The 19,454-nt window shown below is 36.0% G+C and overlaps 1 long non-coding RNA gene across 2 annotated transcripts; it reads right to left on the bottom strand.

Annotated features, from left to right (window-relative positions):
- Positions 1-4,475: 4,475 nt before the first annotated feature.
- LOC141678825 (uncharacterized) lies at positions 4,476-7,943 on the bottom strand. 2 transcript variants are annotated; one of them, XR_012557920.1, is made up of 3 exons: positions 7,770-7,943; positions 7,627-7,684; positions 4,476-4,711 (listed from the first exon to the last, which is right to left on the bottom strand). It is a non-coding gene; the product is annotated as an uncharacterized LOC141678825 (long non-coding RNA). The 2 variants fall into 2 exon arrangements; XR_012557921.1 differs by lacking the exon at positions 4,476-4,711 and adding an exon at positions 6,553-6,870.
- Between the last annotated feature and the right edge of the window lie 11,511 nt (positions 7,944-19,454).

The raw sequence follows: 19,454 nt of genomic DNA, 5'->3' as shown, positions 1-19,454 counted from the left end.
GGCTTGGAATCTACCCCTGAACTATAGAGGTTTGTCATAGGAGAATAAAACATATATGTATTTATATCAACATCAAGTATTATAGCATCGTATTTCACATTCCTAAATATTTTCGCTATCCCGTCCATCATTCTATGGACCCATGCTCTTCCTCGAGCTTATACACAATCACCTTTGAAACTCCCTCGACATCGAAAATCGAATCTGGGATCTCATTCTATATATCACTGTTACTAGGATTCTATGCTCGCACCGCAACCTTCCTCCTATAGTAATACGACTCTCTATTGATAAGAGGGAATAAATATTCAATAGGTAGATACTCTACTTAATTAGTCTATCAATGATAACTTATACACTACCACGACCCGATTAGTGGTACTCAATCTCAACATCCATTCTAATACAACTCTCACGGTTGTAATCAGCTCATTACTCGCAGAATCATTGCTGCATTACTATGGTCCACCACTGACCTACTATAGTCATTCATTTTCCATGAAGTCTTAATAGCTAACCATACGGAGTCCATATATCTCGTATCTAATTCTTCTAAGGAGGTAACATGATCACCGTTCATGATTCATGAAGAACACTCCTGAACTTGACGTACTTTCATGACATGAAGTAGATAAAATTGCAGAAGAGTTTCAGTCAAAGCAACGATAGCAGGTTAATACCATTCTTACTCGTATGCCTTAAATAGAAGACTTAACTCAATGGTTCGTCTAGTCCTTTTTGAAACATGGTACTGGCTTATCTCAAGATAGTATCTCCTGAGATAGATAGCCCGCTCATGGCGATTACACGAATTAAACCTTTACCAACTACTATTACGGTTGGGTATTGCACAGTCATCAGAAGGAATGTCAATCTTCCAAACCATAATACAACCTTCATAGCTTTAACCATCATCACTGTATTCCTTTGGCACAAGCGCCTATAATTATCCTCTTACCTTTAAAGTGTCGGCCACCTCTTTGGCCTTTCCTGATAGTAAAATTTCCTTACAGTCAATGTCATTTTAACCACCTCCAAATAAATTTTCTACCTCATTTCAATCACAGCTTATGTGAAGATGTTTTCCTTAAAATATGATGAGTAAAAAAAAATATCACCATTTTTCCATAAGTTATTGCCTCAGTCTTTAGAGGTTAATCACTATCACGACTGACTCTCAATCATAATTAGAACATCTTTTTATCTCAAGTCCTAATTGCCCTGAACAACTTCGACCATTACTGGTTCGATCCATACCTTCTCGTGGTTTAACACGTGCCCCACTTGGCATCATTATAATTACGTCATATTTCCTTTATCAACATTTCTATTCTTGAGAATTTTGAATATTACCTTTCTCCTTGTAAAACCTCTAAGGTTATCCTTGAATCATTCCTCCTGTATTCCCTAGATACAGGGCATATCAAAATACCATATACTAATACTAGAATCATTGTCTATATACTTTTGAAAAAATTTCTCCACTGATTCTTTAAAGGTTGTTGTTACCTTAATCCTTTCCAACTCATACTGTCAAAACTCATACTATCCCTATTAAGGGTGAAATGCCAACCTTTATGCATTCCCCTAGGATTCATTTTAAGTTACCGATGTTCTATCCTTAATTCCACCTTTAAAAGGTACATGCATCTTTCCATGGATAAATCAAGTCATATATCCCTGATAAGGGTGTCTTATTCAATCATTCCCACCTCGATAGTATATGCCGAATTTCACAATAACATCCTTATTCAAATTGAGGTCAATCCATATGGCCTCCAAAAGATAACAATGGTCATCCACTTTTCTTTCTTGATTTGGTAATGATAACATGGATGTTCTGGAAGATATTGGTCATGTTCAACGTGAACTTCTTCTTAATAATTCCTTATTTACTTTTGTTGTTTATCTCAACAGTCATCTCAATGTTGGGATATCTTTCATATCTGGCGTCTCCCTTTCTGGGTATCATGCCACCGGTCTTACACTTTACCTTCTTGAAGGTCACTTCCTTCACCCAATTTTCTTAATTTCTTACTTTCATGTCTCCTCAGTCTATCCGCGTCTCATTATTTATCCTTCTAATTATCTCAAGGTTTCCTCGAATCTTCCCAACTTACAGGGGATAAAATATATGTATCTCTTATACCTTCAACCATCAATTTAACTCATGGTGAATCACTCTCATCCGGACGATTACCTACTTTTCTATTTCTATTTCTACGAGTCTTTAGGGTTTCCTCATACCCAACTCCCTTATCATTCCTCAAACTCTACTGCCCTTATATTCCTTTCCACTTCAGTTTCTTTTATTTTCCTTTCTCTTATCATTATTTCATGAACTAGCACAACATAAGTATTGATTTCAAACATCCCGTCATTCTGGATTCGTGTCCGCAGAACGAATCTTGACAACTTTTACAACTTAGATTCATGATTCATCATACTCGTCTGCCTTTGTTCTGGCTCTAAAGCTTTTACACTATCTCCATAACCTTGGGAAGTACTTTCCTGAAAACAATTGACTGAACTTAAATCAGTTTATTATAATCTCTTGCTCCGTGCCTTCCTTGGCCTTTCACCAGCGGGTGGTCTCTCTCTTAGGAGGGTAAGTGACAAAACAGTCTTTTGTGGTTCGTCAATCATTTAGAATCTCAAATGATTCATCTATTTCCTTTAGCCAGGCTCTTGCCTCGACTGGGTCAGCTTGTTCCTTGGAACTCTGAGAGCTTAGCGACTTAAAGGTCATGAAAGAATTTCCCACCGCACTGTCTCCTCAGGGTGGTGGTTGGGGATAATAGTCTAAGTTCTCTTTAGACAGGTCCATGAATTGCCGTATAGGGGTACCATCTCGGGTCTCCTGTCCTTACTCGACTTTTGTTTCCTCAGTCTAAATATTTCTTCCTACTCCCCATAATTGGGGTCATCTTACATAATTTAAATCCTCATTTTCCACTTCATCATGTTATGGGTTCCTTTTTTCTTGGTGGCAACCTCTCTGACTATCACGTTCAGGGTTTGCTCTAACTCTTATTCCTCAAACTAGCTTTCATCTAAGATTTCATCTTTAAGCTCTTAAACCTTTGGAACCCAAATTCTATAGGAATACCTCATTATTCCCTTATCATCACTCTCGATATTAATCTCATACCTATTTGTTGGCTCTCTGCCTTCATTCATCACTTTTACTGGCACAATATGTTCTTTTCCAATACTTCAGGCTATATTGCTATCTCAAACAACTTTTCGGTACCGGCTCCGGTTACCTTCACTACTATTTCCATTTTCTCAAAATCTCTTATAAACTCTCCAAAAGACATTATCATCTTGAGTCTCTCCTTTTTACTAAGGGCATCAGCCACCATATTGGCTTTCCCCGAATGATAAAGAATCTCCCAATCATAATTCTTGATTAGCTCTAACCGCCTCCTCTGGCGTATGTTGAGCTCTTTCTACGTAAGAATGTACTAGAGCTCCTATGGTTTGTGAATCTCACACTTCTCTCCATACAAGTAGTGCCTCAAATCTTTAGGGCAAAACTATTGCCACGAGCCCAAGCTCATGGGTGGGGATATCGAATTTTAAATTCCCTTAATTGTCTTGACGCAGACGCGATTATCTTGCTGTGCTATATAAGAAGCACCCTAATTCCTTATGCGAAGCGTCACTTACAAATCACAAAATCTCATTTTCCATCCGGCAACGCCAACATAGGGAACGTCACCAACCTTTGCTTCGGTTCTTAAAAGTTGTTCTCGTATTTTTCTGTCCATTCGAACTTCTCAGTCTTACGAGTAAGCCGCATTAAAGGGGCTACTATCTTTACAAACTTGAACGAACCTCTGGTAGTGACCGGCCAATCCTACCTCTGGTAGTCGACCCAACCAGGGTCATCAATTCATCAGTGGTCCTTTATCCAATCTCGTCAGGATCCTCCATGGGATCCTCCTCAGCAACTATCCCTTCTAGGACAACATCCTCAACCGCTACATCCTCAATATCAACATCATCCGGTCCTGCGTTAGGACGCTCTATTGGATCCACAATCTGATCTCCAATTAGTAATAAAACATCATTGCGTTGATGTTCCTCAACTTCAGGGTTCGGAGTCCCGCTACCATATACGATAACGAACTACGCTTCTATCGCTACATTTATAAGGGTTCCCATAAGGGTTTTAACTGTCAGTACTACGTTAGGTAGTCCGACTATGAACTTGGCAAGAGTTCTTATTATCTTAGTGAACTTATTATCTTAACGTCCCATCATCTCTGAGGTTTATAACGCTTGGCTCTGATACCATTTCTGTAACACCCCCAAATCTGGGGTCGGGGATCCGGGTTGTCACGAGTTCCATTTCCCTTAACAACACCCAATCTTAATAAATAATCAACTACTCTGTACTGTGACCCCACAATAAACACACACACCACAAGTTATAGTCTCAGAGATGAATATCCAAAAATAATCACAAGTCGTTTTATTCCACAATTATATGCCAATACACCTTAAACAGGTTTCTGAATAAATTTACATTTCTTTGCCATTATTACAATTCATAAATATACATAATCTGATACATCAAAAGTTGAAAGCCTAGCCTATTGGTAGTTCCTACCTCAGCTATGGCGGCATCAGTGCTTCTAGAAAACTGCGGAACGTCTCCTAACCTCTTGCGAATCGGGAGCTTGGTCCGGTTCATCTTGTCTATCTGATGTTGTGTGATGAAAGAAGAAAACAAGGGTGAGCAGCAAGCCCACCAAAATAATATGTATAATGATTAACAATATATGAGCCTTCTCATAGTACTCATGAAAGTCTTGGTCAAAAGAAATGAACCAAGTTGATATCTTAATGCGATGAAGTCGCAAAATATTCAGTATATATATATATATACATATATACTTTTCAAAATATTGGAAGTCCTCTTCCATGCACAATATACACAAAGTCCCAGTGTATAACTGTATAAAAAAAATATCATTGCAAGGTGATCTCATATATCTAACCTTGTCTCAACGTTTTTCTGAAAATCTTTGTCATTCATAAGACAATTATTAATTAGATATAAGTTTAAAAGATGAAGTTACAAGATACCCCAATATACTTATATCTTTCCCAAATACTACTTGAACTACCACCGTTCAAGTTATAATTAGCTTCAAAAGTTCATCACATAGATGAGACTATAAGGCAAGATTTGAATAGATTAAATCTTTAAAATATTATCAAAATAAAATGAAGTTACGAGATACTTCATTTGATGTAAACATCATTTTGAAAACTTGACCCTGCCAACACTCAACAATCGCCCAACCGTAGCCTTTCTATCGAAGTGCTCTGGGTAGTGTTGCAGAAATTATCCAATTGGATGATGAACTCATTACGGGAGTTTTCCGCGCCAGGAAGACCACTTACGATGATCAGTCGTAGTAGTACAACCCCACCATTTTCTACATGTAGAGGAGAACCTGTCGGATTTACTTGTCAACCGAACACTGAACTCCTAAGGAATGGACCGCCTTAGCGGAACTTCCAGGCCATTTGGGCCAATATAATAAGGCTGGGCCGGCGCTACTCGGCCACTTACGCCACTCCTAGTTCAGATGAAATCCATGACTCTGAAACGTAAAGCTTGTCCCCACTTTCCCCAAGTAGAAACTTGTTGATACGGCTCCACCAAGAAGTTGTATCTATTTGGAAAGGAGAACTCACCGATATTTCCCAGGCGATGCCTGTTAATGGATTAACTTGTTCCAAGAATTTTACTTCCCGAGTGTTGGGTAAGTAATCAATTCATTTATCAAAACAGCAACCTTGTTGCGAATATAAAACACACCACAGAGCCGGATCCCTCAGGTTTTGAGCGAGTATTTAAATCCCCTTCGAAAGGAGGATCTTAAAAAAAATGAGTTTTGGGATCCGCTCTAACTTTTAAAAAAAATCATTTTGAAGACTCGCAAAACATTTTTAAGAATGTTTGGAGTGAAGCTGATTTTATGAAGTAAATCAGTCCCCAGAATATTTAGAAAATGTCTGAATATTATTATTTAAATAATATTCCCATAAAGAATAATCTTTATAAAATAATTGAAGTAGAAGTATTAAAACTTATACTTGAAATGAATAGCAAATAATCAAAGATATACTTATACGAAAGTAATATCTTTATTTGAATAATCAAAAGTAAGTTTGATTATCGACACCTTATTCTTTAATACAATAAAGAATATTATTAAGTAATAAGCGGAGTCATAATACCTCGAATGAATACTATAAATAATATTCATAAAATAAAGGAGTCATACATCCTCAAATGAATATCCAAGTAATATTCAATAATAATATAAACTGAGTCATAAGCCCTCGAATGAATATTCAAATAATATTCAAATAATAAAATAAACTGAGTCATAAGCCCTCGAATGAATACTCAAATTAATATTCAATTAAGTAAAATAAAGGTATCGAATAAACCTTATTCGATCCATAGTTTTAAAAACTATATCCATATATATAAATATATATATATATATATAATATACTCGGGAACATCGACTCCCGGTTTAGAAATATGTTCACCTTTTATCCCCTATACTAAGGGTATACGCAACTACTTGCTTATTTCTAGCATAGGTATTATGCAACTATAAGCATTGAAATCAACAGATAGATAACCAGATTACGAAACAGACATGCATATATACCATATCAGCATACTCCAATATATCGCAAAATTTGCTAATAACAATCATGCACTATCACAAGATAATGCATATACATATATTTACATCACAACAACAGTATATCGGGTAGAAAACTTGCCTGAGCGACTGGGGGTTACGAATGGCTCGGGACGAGTCTGGTAACCTATAAACAACAAGTAAGTTGGAATTAAACCAAAGTCACTTGTAAATCTATACTCTAACCAACTCAGACTCTAACGCTCGTTTTGCGCTTACTGATTCTCTTAAGTCACTCGAGTACCCTCGGCTCCACCATTTTTTAATAATTTAACCATTACGAGTTTTAAGGCGATTCCTTCGCGAGTGTCTTACCAACTGCCTATTACACCTTAAATAAATGTTTTATACTTAAATTAGTCATTTAAGATCTTTAACCTATGTTTCAAAGTAAGGCGAGGGGTAAGGGTTCGTTCGCGAAACGTCGTTATTTAAAACGGCCGTTTCTCCTAAACCGTTCATCGGAATCAAACGAACCACATATCAAAACGAAGCTCATAACATGAACTATCTAAACATGGCAATGGTAAAAACCTAGCAGGGAGTTCTCGGGTCCTAATGTTATGAACAAAAGCAGTCTAAAGTAAATCGGACATTACGACAGCTATGTTTACGCGATTTCCCAAATTTTTACCATTCCAAATCATATCAATCCAACTACCAATCAACAACAACTCAAGATACACATCAATGCTACTGATTTTAGTCATAATAAGCTCAAGGATCTCAATCCAATCATATATTATAACATCTCCAACTTTAACTAAACTACTTAACAATTAAGCTCGAATCATGCTTATCATTCAAATTACTACTCATCCATCCAAACCATCTCCAAACTTCAACATTCAAACTTATTACTAAAGGGTGTGAAGATTTATACCTTCCTTGGGAGGTGTTAAGTTGCTAGGAAGCCTTAGGGAGCCTCCTACAAGCTTGATCTTTCCAAAGAAATCAAGAACACAAAGTTAGGCTTTGAAGTTTCTAAAAGTCCGATTTAAATAACTATAAAAATGAGGGTCTTACCATGCTTATTTGGAAGAGACTTGTGAACAAGAGTTGTAGGATATCTCAATACCTTTCCAACGAGCTATAGAACACAACATTTGAGTGAGTATTGAAGGAGATATGGCAGTTTGAAGTTGCTGGGTTTGTTTTAGCCGAGAGCTTTCTTCTTGAAATGGGAAAGTCAACTTCTAATTTTTGTGTATTATGATATTTGCTTGGTTGCTTCTCCTTTTTGGCCTTGGATAATGTTTTAGCTTTTTACCATGGCAAATTTTACATGGCCCAAAATCAACCAACAAAACAAAACCCCTTGTCATGCTTATGTCATCTTGCACATGTCATAATGCTTCCACTTGTCCACACCTTGTTGGTTTGATGACATCATCATCCCTAACCTCCTTGATTAACTCCTAATTGCTTGCCTAATGACCGCTGATCTGTTATACGGTTCACTTAACTTTCGTTTTCATTTATCGTTTGAGGGATCATACCCGGGATCTTATTACTTAGGTTTCTTTAACCTTTCTCAATACATTATATTCCTTTCATGATCCTCTCTTATAATCCTTGAATTTAAATCCTTTTTATTCTGTTACCTTATACTCAATTCTTTCTGTATCTGGTAGATTTTCGGGAAAAATCAAAGTGTTCGGAATTGGATTCTGACGATCTTTACATACACTTATATACCATATAGAGTACTAATAAAATCTCAGAATATCCATAACAGAACCCCTACATAGTGTGGCATGAAAAGTTTTCTCATTCAACAAAAACACTATTCATAAGGGTTTCAAAAATTTCCAAAAATTGGGGTTATTACATGACCTTTAATATATTCAATGCCATAAAATTCCCTACCGATAAAGAGGAGTGCTTAAAAGTGGAATTGATCGATTCTGTGGTTACTTCAGAACTTGATCAAATGCTAAGGTCTGATGCCTTAGAGAAAGCCTTGATTGGGAATTCACATAGTAAAAATGATGAAGGTGATGAGCAGTTGCAGTATTCGTACGCTTCTCCTTGGAAGCGAAGGATGGATATGCCTTTTGAAACTCTTGGATTGGAAGAGCTGCAAAATTCTCCAAAGTGTCTCAAGCCATCTATTGAGGAAGCTCCTACACTCGAGCTTAAACCTTTTCCTGAACACTTGAGGTATGCGTTTTTAAGTGATGCGTAACACCCCCAGATCCGGGGTCGGGGATCCGGGTCATCATGGTCTTTCTTTACATAAATATCACTTAACTTAATTAAAAATAAATAACCTCATGCTGTGACCCCACAATAACACACATGACAACACGTTATAGTCTCATAGATGAAATTAAAAATAAGTACAAGTCCTTGAATCCATAAATTTAAAGTTATTACAACCCAAAATAATTACTTATAGTTTACAGTTAGTTGCCATTATCCAACACAAGTTATAATTATACATAATTGATTCCCAAAAGTAGAATGTCTGGCCTACAGATAGATCTACCTCTGCAGCTATGGCAACTATGATATTAACGGGAAGAGGCGGGACGCTTCCTACGCTCTTGCACTGGGTCTTCTTGAGTCTGGCCATCCTTCCTAACTGTGTTGTGTGATGAAGAAATGAAGCAAGAGTGAGCATTATAGCTCGCAAGATTATATATATTTTAATCAATAATGCAAGTATCTAAATAGATAACTTATTGAAAATCTTATCAAGTGTAAGATAGTTACTTACTGGATATAAGCTTAAAGGAAGATGAAGTTACAAAATACTTCAATATACTTATATCATTTTAGAAAACTACTTGAACTACCACTGTTCAAAGTATGATAAGTTTTCAAAGGTTCATCACATAGATGAGACTACAACATAAGACTTGAATAGATTCAATCTTTGAAATATTCTTTAAAAGAAATGAAGTTACGAGATACTTCATTCAATGGAAACATCATTATAACCATTTGACCCTGACAACACTTCAACAATCACCCATCCGTAGTCTTTCTATCAAAATGCTCTGGGTAGTGTCGCAGAAATATCCAAACTGGATGATGAACTCATTAAGAGAGTTTACCATGCCAGGAAGACCACTCACGATGATCAGTCGCAGTAGTTCAACCCCACAATTTTCTACATGTAGAGGAGAATAGTCGGATTTACTTGTCGACCGAACGCTGGACTCCTAGGGAATGGACCGTCTTAGCAGAACTTCCGGGCCATTTGGCCAAGATAATAAGGCTGGGCCGGCGCCACTCGACCACTTACGCCACTCCTAGTTCAGATGAAATCCATGACTCTGAAACGTAAAGCTCGTTCCCCCTTTCCCCAAGTAGAAACTTGTTGATACGGCTTCACCAAGAAGTCGTATCTAGTTGGAAAGGAAAACTCACCGATATTTCCCAGGCGATGCCAGTTAATGGATTAAACTCATTCCAAGAATTTTACTTCCTGAGTGTTGGGTAAGTAATCAAAAACTCTTTTATCAATTAGCAACCTCGTTGCGAATATAAAAATACATCAGGGAGCCGGATCCCTCTGATTTTTTAGCGAGTATTTAAATCCTCTTCGAAATGAAGATCTTAAATTTGAAAACGAGTTTTGGGATCCGCTCTAACTTTTAAAAATAGTTTTGATACCTTTTGAAAATAATCTCTGGAAATATTTAAAGTAAGAATGATTTGATAGTATCAATCATTTTCCGAATACTTGGCGAATATTGAAACATTATTCTTTAAGAAAATAAAGAATATTATTTAGTAAAATAAGCGGAGTCATAAGTCCTCGAATGAATATTTAAAATAATATTCATTAAATAAAATAAGCAGAGTTATAAGTCCTCGAATGAATATTTAAAATAATATTCATTAAATAAAATAAGCGGAGTCGTAAGTCCTCGAATGAATATTCAGGCTAATATTTATTTATAATATAAAACTATCGAATAAACCTTATTCAATTAATAGTTTTGAAAACTATTATATATACATAATATACTCGGGAACATCGCCTCCCGGATTAGAAAAATGTTCAACTCTGGGTCCCCTATACTAAGGGTATACGCAAGTACTGCTTATCTTTAACATAGGTATTATGCAGTTTATAATCAATTGAATCAACAATGAGATATCAAGATTACGAAATAGGCATGCATATATATATATATATCATACAACATGCTCCAATATATTGCAAGACTTGCTAATAAAAACCATGCACTTATCACAAGATAATGCACAAACAAATATATACATCACAACAACAGTATAACGGGTAGAACACTTGTCTGAGCGACTGGGGGTGGTAAAAGTCCTGGGGCGAGTCTGGTAACCTATAAACAACATATAAGTTGGAATTAAACCACAGTCGCTTAAGAAACTAGAATTTAACCAATTGGACCCTAACGTTCGCTTTTGCACTTAACGATTTACATAAGTCGCTCGAGTACCCTCGGCTCCACAATTTTTATAAAATTAACTATTTAACTTTTTAAGACGACTCTTTCGCGAATACTCTACCAACTGACCAATTAATCTTAAATAATTGTTTCGTACTCCAATTAGTCATTTAAGGACCTCAATCAAGGTTTCAAAGTAAGGCGAGGGGTAATGGTTCGCTCGCGAAACGCCGTTACTTAAAACGGTCGTTTCTCCTAAACTGTACATCGGATCCAAGCGAACCACATATTAAAACGAAGATTACGACACTATCTATCTAAATATGGTAAATTTAAAGATTGGTCAGTGAGATTTCTGTCCTGAACACTAAGAACAAGCAGTTGAATGAAAACGGGCATTACGACGACTATGTTTATGCGATTACCAATGTTTATACTACTCCAATTAACCCCAAACCAACTCATAACCATCAATACAACCAAACTTCATCTAAACCTTATCACATCAGTCCATAACCTCAAGGTTTTCCAACTCATTCATTCAAAAACATGAGCTACTAACTATACTTAAGATTCATTAACCAATAACCAAGATTCATAACCCAAAATCACTACAAATCCAACCAAACTTTAAACAAACAAGGATCATGCTTCTCATATACTATATCAATCATAAAAACTCCTAAATACTCAAAAGTAAAGCCAGGGTATGAGGTTTTACCTTCCTTGGTGAGTGATAAGTAGCTAGGAAGCCTTAAGGAGCCTTGATCTAACCTCCTACAAGCTTGATATTTTCAAAGAAATCAAGAACATAAAATTAATTTCAAGAAATTACTATTAACCATCTCCTTACTTGATTTATTGGAAGAGATTTAAAAGAAATTAGAAGCTTAAACTCCTAGGATATACTTATCTAATCATAGGGAAGCTTACATAATTACCTTGGATTTGATTATGGAGTGAAGCTTGGAGTTGCAAAATCTTTCTTCCTTGAATAGTAAAGAGGCCGAGAGCTTTGTTCTTGGAAAGCAAAGTCAACTTCTATTTTTGGTGTTATGATTTTTGTTGGTTTCTTTTCCCTTTTTGCTTGGCTACTTTTTAGAATTTACCATGGTAAATTTTACTTGGCTAATAATCAACCAACAAAACATATCTACTTGTCATGCTTATGTCATCATGATTGTGTCATCTTTTAACACATGTCTTCTCCTTATGGTGTGACGACATTATCATCCACTAACCTCTTTGATTAAACCTTAATTACTTGGCTAATGACCGCTTATCTGTTATACGGTTCACTTAACTTTTGTTCTTATTCGTCGTTTGAGGGATCATATCCAAGATCTTATTACTTGGGTTCCCCTAAACCTTTCTTAATATTTTATATTCCTTTTATGATCCTCTCTTATAATCCTTGAATTTAAATCCTTTTAATCATGTTACCTTATACTCAATTCTTTCGGTATCTGGTGGATTTTCGGGAAAAAATCAAAGTGTTCGAATTTGGATTCTGACGATCTTTACATACACTCATATACTTTATGGAGTACTAAGAAGACCTCAGAATATCAATAAAAGAACTCCTACATAGTGTGGCATGAAAAATTTCCTTAATCAGCATAATCAGCAAAATCACTATTTATAAGGATTACAAAAAGTCCAAATTTTTTGGGGTTATTACAGTCTCCCCTCCATAAAAGGATTCCGTCCCGGAATCAGATTGAAAACAAATGAGGGTACTTTTCTAGCATTGCGCTCTCTAGTTCCCAAGTTGACTCCTCCACATTATGATTCTGTCATAGCACTCTGACTAGCTTGATCACTTTGTTCCGAAGCACTTGCTCCTTTTTATCCATGATCTTCACTGGTTGCTCCACGTAAGTCAGGTCTGGTTGCATGTCCATATGCTCATATTCCACTATGTGCCAGGCTTCCCGATGATAATTCCTTAGAATTGACACATGGAACACATTATGAACTTGTTGTAGGTTCGGGGGTAGGGCTAGCTCGTAAGCTAACTTCCCAATCCGTCTTAGTATCTCAAAAGGTCTAATGTATCTTGGGCTTAGTTTCCCTTTCTTTCCGAACCTCATCAATCCTTTCCAAGGGGATACCTTTAGTAGTAGTAAGTCCCCTGCTTCATACTCCTTGTCCTTTCGGGCTAAGTCTGCAAACCTCTTCTGTCGGTCTTGGGTTGCTACAAGCCTTCCTCTGATTAGGTCCACTATGTCTTTGGTCCTTTGGACCACTTCGGGTCCGAGCATCTTGCGCTCTCCCACTTCATCCCAGTATAAGTGAGATTGACACCTTCTTCCGTACAGGGCCTCGTAAGGCGGCATTCCGATGCCGGCATAAAAGCTATTGTTATAAGAAAACTCGATCAACGACAAGTGATCATCCCAACTTTCCTTATAGTCTATGGCACAGATTCTCAACATATCCTCTAATGTCTGAATGGTCCTTTCACTTTACCCGTCCGTTTGGGGATGGTAAGTGGTACTCATGTTTAATTTGGTTTCGCATATTCTTGAAAGCTCCTCCAAAATCTGGAGTTGAATCGGGGGTCTCGGTCTGAGACAATGGACGCTAGGACTCCATGTCGCGTCACTATTTCCTTAAGGTAAATCTCCACCAGTCTGTCGACTGTGTATCTCTCATTGATTGGAATAAAGTGAGCTGACTTTGTCAGTCGGTCTATAATTACCCATATGGCATCATGATTGGCTTTCGTCCTTGGTAATCCTACAACAAAATCTATGGTTATCTGTTCCCATTTCCATTCGGGAATCTCCAGGGGTCGTAAAAGTCTACTGGGTCTCTGGTGCTCCGCTTTTACTCTTTGGAAAGTCAAACATTTGCTTACCCATTCTGCTACATCCCTCTTCATGTTGGGCCAACAGTAATATTCCTTTAAATCCCTATACATCTTGGTGCTCCCTGGGTGAATGGAATACCTTGAACTATGTCTTTCATCCAAAATCTCGTCTTTAAGCTCTTGAACATTCGGAACCCAAATCCTGTAGGAATACCTCATTATCCCCTTATCATCTCTCTCGGTATGGATCTCTTCTCCAGCAATTGACTCTCTGCCTGCATTCATCACTTTTTCTTGGCACAATCTGATCTTTTCCAATAACTCTGGCTGCATCACGATCTCAAACAGCTTTTCGGTTCCGGCTCCGGTTACCTTTACTTCTATTTCCATTTTCTCAAAATCCCTTATCAATTCCTCCGAAGACATTATCATTTTGAGTCTTTCCTTCCTACTAAGGGCGTCAGCTACCACATTAGCTTTCCCTGGATGATAGAGAATCTCACAATCATAGTCCTTGATTAGCTCTAACCATCTTCTCTGGCGCATGTTGAGCTCTTTCTGCGTGAATATATACTTGAGGCTCTTATGGTCTATGAAAATCTCGCGCTTCTCTCCATACAAGTAGTGCCTCCAAATTTTTAAGGAAAAAACTATTTGTAACATCCTCCAGCCCGGGGTATAAGCCTAGGGGTTACTAGCTAAACACCAAACCTGTATAATATGATTAACAAATAATAAAGAAATAAATCTAAACCCCTTTAACACTAACCAGGATCTTTTTAGGTTGAAGTGTGAAAACAAGAACCACTAACTACTTTATTACAAACCAAATTTAAATTCTTACCAACTTTCTTCATTACAAACCATTGTCTAACCAGTTTTAAACTAAGTTCATCTTTCATTTAAACACACACTATAACTATCTACACTCCACCTGTTCGAGCAACTCAAAGCTTTCTTCCTGAATTGGGATCAACACCTTGGGTATGAGAGGATCCCGAGGCTTGACCTGCTTCTTTACCACTCGAGTCCTGATGGGTTTTATATTCATTTTTAACTGAAAATAATAAGGTGAATAACAACAAAAAGGGTGAGCCAAAAAATTGCTCAACAAGTCCGCAAAATATAAACAGTCTTTAAGAAATTAAAGTGAAACGGTAACCTGGGTATATCCCCAAAGATATAACCCCGCGAGAATAGAAAGAAGGCCATTACTGGAGAGTACAAACGAACTAAACTGGACACAAGTTCGCATCTATACCCTGCTGATCAACCAGGATACAGTATAGATCTATATCCCACTATATAGATCCCGTTGGGCACCCAGGCACTACAGCCCATCTCAAGGATCCGGTTATATCCCGGTCCTTAGGATTAAGTAAACTTAATCCCCAAAAGTATCATTATCCAGTCCATGGAATAGCAACTGGAACAATCAGTATGCTTTGATATATTCTAATCACCAGAATACATCAATATTTGTGAGTAACAATAGGAATATGAACAATGAATTCAAATGAAAAGGAGAAATCAAGAATCAAAATGAAATATGAACAAGATAATCAAAAGAGTGCAAGTGTGATAAGAATATGAAGAAATATCACTATTCTAAAATTAGAATAGGGGAAAAACTTGCCTTCCGCGTGACTCACTGTAAATATGTCACCATCGTCTATCACTGACTCAACCTGCCTTGCTGGCTTAGCTTCTGTTAGAGAAATAGACTGGTTTAGTCATTTCGTACTTCAATTGCGTCTTGAACCGACTTCACATCGTTCTTATTGTCTACCCATGCGCTTATGACTGACTCGTATATTACATATTAGAAAGTAAGACTTGAATAACCACATAGTACACATAAGCACATAATCATTTTTATAGTTAAAATAATTTTTAGAATCAAAATCGACTCGCTGATCGCTCAACTAATCATTATCTGACTCGTTTCCTATTTTTCGGACTCGTCTCGGCACGCGATTTGACTGATAATCAAATAAATAACAAAGTCAACTAATTTCTAGAAGAAATTAGGTTTTAATATTATTTTTAATGAAAAGAATTCATTTTTCTGAGTCAAAGGGCTTTCGTTTCGCTCGAATCGGACTAACGGTCTAACTAATATCAATTAAATACGGATAATTCAATTTAATATTCAACTTAAATAATTATTACTAATTTTTAAACCCTAAAATAATTTTTAAATCATTATTTAAGAAAAATCAGAATTAAAAATGATTTTTCTATAATTTTTGGAATTAAAATGAATTTATTATTATTTATTGAAAATTATTTGATTAATTATCAAAATAATTAATCATTTTTAAATAAATAATAAATAATAAATAAATAATTAATAATTAATAAATAATTGAGAAAATAATTAAATCTGATTTTTAGAAAATATTTCAGAATTATTAATAATATAAATCAATTAATTAAAAAATTTATTAACTAATTTATAAAATAGATAAAACTAATTTTTATAATTAATAAAAATAAAAATAAAAATTAAATTTAGAAACACTTGTCAGAAAATGAATTCTGACAATACGGATCAAAGGCGGGTTGAATTTGGGTCAGAAACCGGGTTGCCAAGAACAATCCGGGTCGGGATGAACACACCGGAAAATTCCCAGATTCCGGTGGGTTCCCCGGACTCTGGCAACCTCGATTCAGGCCAAATCAATACCGTTTGTATTGATTTTTACAGGGTTTCAACTCAAAACAACCTCCCCAATCTGATTCAGGCCAAAACAAACCACAAACATCACAGAATCACCATCTCCGGCCACAATCGTCATGAACTCCGGCCAAAATACAAAATCACAGAATCGTACATAAAATCAAACATTTTATAGTGCAAACTGAAGCCAAGAACACATACAATCGAAGCCCTAACATCTTAATAACCAAATATTCACAGAATTTACAAAGTTGTGATTTGAAAATCGAACATAAACCCTAATAATCGTGAATCACTATCCAGACATCGTTCATTCAATTAAATACCATGAATCGACTGTATATCATCTAACAAAGCTATATCAATCATTAAAACATCATAATAACCCTGAATCAAAAAGTCCTAATTCGAGTATAAACCCTAGAAATCGAAAATAAAAAACTACGAATCAAAACATGAATTTGATACTAGAAATGGAAAGAATAGATCAAGACCTTCAATTTCGGTACTTGAATCACACGATTTGATGAAGAAATCAGCTGTAAATCCTTGATTGATTCTTCGACCCGACTTGGTTCTACCCGACCCGGTTTGCAGAGAATTTTAATTAATTCTGATTTTTAATGATTAATTATAATTAATTAAAAAAAATTAGGCTATTTATAGTAGTAAAATTAATACTCCTAAATAAAATTTAGGCCATAATTCTACACTTTTTAAAATTAATAAGCCCCTAATTTTATAATTTTTGTGTATTAAAATTTAATTTATAAATATTATATATATGCTATATATATGCCAAAATTTCCCAAAAATTGTGAATAATGCAAAAATACAAAGAAATGGTATAAATAAAAGTCCTATAATTTTATAAAAATAAAAATGTGATTTTTGTGGGGTTTTTAACACCCAATGGAGCCCGGAAAATTCATTTTTCGCAAAACGAGAAAATTTATAAAATACCTAGATGTTCAGAATAATGCGATGGTAAGAGCCGTTTGATGAAAAATAAGGCCTATTGTTTTATTTGAAATACCTGCTCTAAAATCATGATTCGGGTCGTAAAACGTTTGAAATGAAAGCTATAAATGAAAAATAAAATACCTGAAAATATCTTAAAAGTACCGAGACGACACAGAATGCACGTAACACATAGCAATTAGGGTTTGACAGATAATTTCACATAAATAACACATTAACACACATAATTTATTATAAATAAGGTATAATACAAACGTAAATTTCCCAGACGTTACACTATTGCCGCGAGCTCAAGGTCATGAGTAGGATATCTAATCTCGTATTCCTTCAGTTGTCTCAACGCATACGAGATCCTATGAAACTCCTTACCTCTGTGGGTGTGGTTGGCCTTTTCCAATTTGAGACCGCCTCTAACTTGGAGGGGTCGACCAATACTCCTTCCTTATTGATCACATGTCCTAAAAACTGTACTTCATTCCACCAGAATTCACACTTCGAGAATTTGGCATACAACTGTTCTTCTCTGAGTATTCCTAGAGCTATCCTCAAATGCTCTGCATGTTCTGCCTCGGTCCTTGAGTAGATTAAAATATCATCAATAAAAACTATCACGCACTTGTCCAAATACTTCTTGAATACTCTATTCATTAAATCCATGAAAGCCGCTGGGGCATTGGTGAATCCAAAGGACATTACCAAGAACTCATAGTGCCCATACCTGGTACGGAACGCAGTCTTTGGAATGTCTTCAGGTTTAATCTTTAGTTGGTGATATCCAGTTCTCAGGTCAATCTTGGAATGTCTTCGATGGGTTCTTTTACTTCAGGAGTTTGAGTTGGAGATCAAGGATAGGAAAGGTATTGAGAATCAAGTTACAGATCATCTCTCTCGGCTAGAAGATCCAAATACAGTTTTAAAGGACACAACATTGATAAATGAGTCTTTTCCAGATAAGCAGTTGTTTGGGGTGCAAGAAGAAGAACCGTGGTTCGCAGACATTATGAACTATCTTATGCTCAAATGAACAAGTTTCTTTATAAGGTGAAGTTGTACATGTGGGATGAGCCCTTTTTATTTTGGCAAGGAGCTGACCAAATTATCAGGAGATGTATTTCGTACAGCGAGATGGAGGGTATCTTAAGATACTGCCATTCAACTATTTATGGAGGCCACTATGGTGGAGAAAAGACATCAGCTCGTATCCTTCAAGCAGGATTCTTCGGGCCTACATTGTTTAAGGATGCATATCAGTTCGTTTTGAAGTGTGATCGCAAAACAAGAAAAGTCATTTTTCGCAAAACGAGAAAATTTATAAAATACCTAGATGTTCAGAATAATGCGATGGTAAGAGCCGTTTGATGAAAAATAAGGCCCATTGTTTTATTTGAAATACATGCTTTAAAATTATGATTTGGGTCGTAAAATGTTTGAAATGAAAGCTATAAATGAAAAATAAAATACCTGAAAAATATCTTAAAAATACCGGGACGACACAGAATGCACATAACACATAGCAATTAGGGTTTGATAGATAATTTCACATAAATGACACATTAACACAAATAATTTATTATAAATATGGTATAGTACAAACGTAAATTTCCCAGACGTTACATCCTTTCCCCCTTAATAGGATTCTGTTCTTAGAATCTTGCTATGAAAACAAATGAGGATATTTCTCTAACATTTTACTTTCAAGTTCACAGGTTGATTCTTCAACCATAGGGTTTTTCCACAATACTCGCATTAAAGACACGGACTTATTTCTCAACACTTTCTCTTGCCGATCTAAAATTCTTATCGGCTGTTCTACAAAAGACAAATCAGGTTGGATATCTATCGATTCATAC

Source organism: Apium graveolens, chromosome 8 (assembly GCF_009905375.1).
Source record: "Apium graveolens cultivar Ventura chromosome 8, ASM990537v1, whole genome shotgun sequence".
NCBI lineage: Eukaryota > Viridiplantae > Streptophyta > Magnoliopsida > Apiales > Apiaceae > Apium > Apium graveolens.
This window is presented reverse-complemented; position numbering and strand designations above follow the sequence as displayed.